Here is a 2,529-nt window from a genome sequence, read left to right as displayed (position 1 = left end):
CAATTAATCTCTTTTGGTTTGAGGACTTTTATATTCCAATCATAATTTTGGGGTATCAAATGCATCAAAACATTTTATGACTACTCTTCTGTTTTATATTTTTAAAGTAATATATACAGTAAAGACTTTCAGTGTCTTTACTTAACATCCTTTGGTTCAGCTCTGACTTCAGCTGTGGTTGTGGTGGATAGTGTCCCACATCAAGACGTCTTGGGACCTTGTCTAAAGACATGGGGCTTCCTCAGCCAGTATGTAATTATAGCCCAGAAACTAAAAGAGTGATAATGTCTCTAAGGGCAACCCTCAACCAATGGGTGACAGGAGCCAGAAGACAAATGTTCCAGAATCCCTTACTTTCTGTAGGCAATTCAAAGAGGCATTATGTATGCTTCTCAAAGATTCCCAAGTAATTGAGATCCCATTGCTTACAACTGTGGCCTCTGTATGTATTCTTGTATTTACTTTTGCTCTTCCTTATTCTTACCTTTCCAAATAACTTACTCCTGCTTCTTAGGTTCATCTCTTATATAAATTTTCTATCCCCAACTCTCAGGCTCTGCTTTTAAAGGAGTCCAAATTAAGACAATTGACACTGGAGTTGGCCCTGGTAAACAAACTGTGAAGATGGGATAGTGGAGTGGGATCATTAATTCATTCATTAGTCAGCAATAATTACCACATTGCATTTGATAAGTGGGTTAATACTATAGGTTGGTGATGGTGGAACGGTGCTCTTGATAAGTGGAGTGGTGATGGATGTAATTTCAGAAACTCTTACTTGTAGCTTATTGGGATGAGTTATAAGCTAATGCTGAAGAATTAGGTTATGCCTTACCACTAGCAATTGAATGAGATAGAAGCAATGACACTTATGAGACTGTGGATTGGCTGACTTTTGTTAACTGCTTTAGAATTCTGAGGGGATAAAAGAGAATGGTAAACTCCTCTCTTTAAGCAGACCCCGATCTTCTGTAGCCAGAAGGAAGCCTGGATGGAGTTTAATTCTAAGGTGGCAACACTGCAAAGGAGACTGTGTGTCAGTCTCAGTGGGAAAATTACATTAAAGTCAGAAAACAGAGAGGAGAATATTCAGAATCTGATGTTGGATAAATGTGCCTGAGAACTTTTAACTCCCAAATAGTACCAGGTTGTACATCCAATCTTTTATTCTGCTTCTCCCGCATTGTAGAGAAGGGAAGCATGCCCTTACCTTACCATACAAAGATATCATCTAAGGCAGATGTTCCATAGTTAATAGTCTCAAGATTCCATCTTTGTGTTCTCTCGCTGTGTTCAGCCAATAACTAAAGTCATGGTAGAGCCAAGCCTGAGAGGAAAATTCTCCTGGATGTTCCCAACTCTTGGATGAAATAGTTATTTTATTGACAGTTGCAGGATTTGACTAATATTCATAAGCAGGAAACAGCAGAGCATGTACAGAAGTGGATCTTGAAAGTGTTGAACTAAGTAGGGTTAGGTTCAGAATGTAAGGCTGGAGAAGGGAGAGTTTATTGGCATAGGAATGCTTTCCTTTGCCCGGAAAATTGAAACCCATCTTGTATGCTTCCAACATGGCTACTTGAAGCTTGGGCTTGATGATGGCCTTTAGTGAATGAGTTGGAGATGCAGTAACTGACTTGTGAGTGTATTAAGGATGGCGTTAGAGGAAAGAATATTAGAATGGATTTATTATATGAGGACACAAAACCACTTTACTGTGAAAGTCCACAGGACACTTCCTCAGTAAAGCAATAAATAATGGACCTGTGAGGGACACACTAATATTGGTGAGAAGCTCAGTGGTTGCTGTGCTCTGAAGACCAGTGTTGACAGTAGAGTAGATTGTCATGGAAATGGGTTAGCAATGATAGGTTTATGGAAGATCAGAGTCCAGGAAAAGATTCTTAGGCATTAGAGGTGAATGAGATGGAATTACCATAATGAGCATCAGGGTTAGAGTGACAAACAGGTTGCCTTCACCTACAGGGATCTCTGGCAATGACTGTTAGACCGAGGTATTTATAGGGTGAGAATGATGGCATTTCTTGACTTGTATAACCAAAATATTATACTAAAATAACATAAACTGGAAGGAAGACATCTATTTGTTAACGGCACAATGAAAAATTCAGTCTCTCATTCTGTTTCAAAAACAGAACCACTCAGAAGCAATCAATTGAAGGAAAGATCAAGTTCCCTTGAGGAGGATCTTGTAACAACATTACAAGAGTACACATAAATATTTCCTAGTATTTTTCCAGTGAGACCTGTACCAATTAACAAGCTTAAGTGTATACCAGGAAAAGCGGGAGTGCTTGGTCTTTTGATGGATTTGGGATACAAAGCTTCAGTTGACACAGGTACTAAGAGATCCAGAAACCTATCTTGTCTTTCACTCCTTCCTTAGAAGAAATAATTAGACTTACTGATAGTAAATCCAAATGAGTTTACAAGCCGTACTGTCCACAGTCCCCAGATGGAATTCAAGGGGTTGACCTTTTCTTCAAACTTAAAAGATTCAAGAGTAGT

The sequence above is a fragment of the Macaca nemestrina genome, chromosome 3, assembly GCF_043159975.1.
Source record: "Macaca nemestrina isolate mMacNem1 chromosome 3, mMacNem.hap1, whole genome shotgun sequence".
NCBI classification, from domain to species: Eukaryota; Metazoa; Chordata; class Mammalia; order Primates; family Cercopithecidae; genus Macaca; species Macaca nemestrina.
This window is presented reverse-complemented; position numbering follows the sequence as displayed.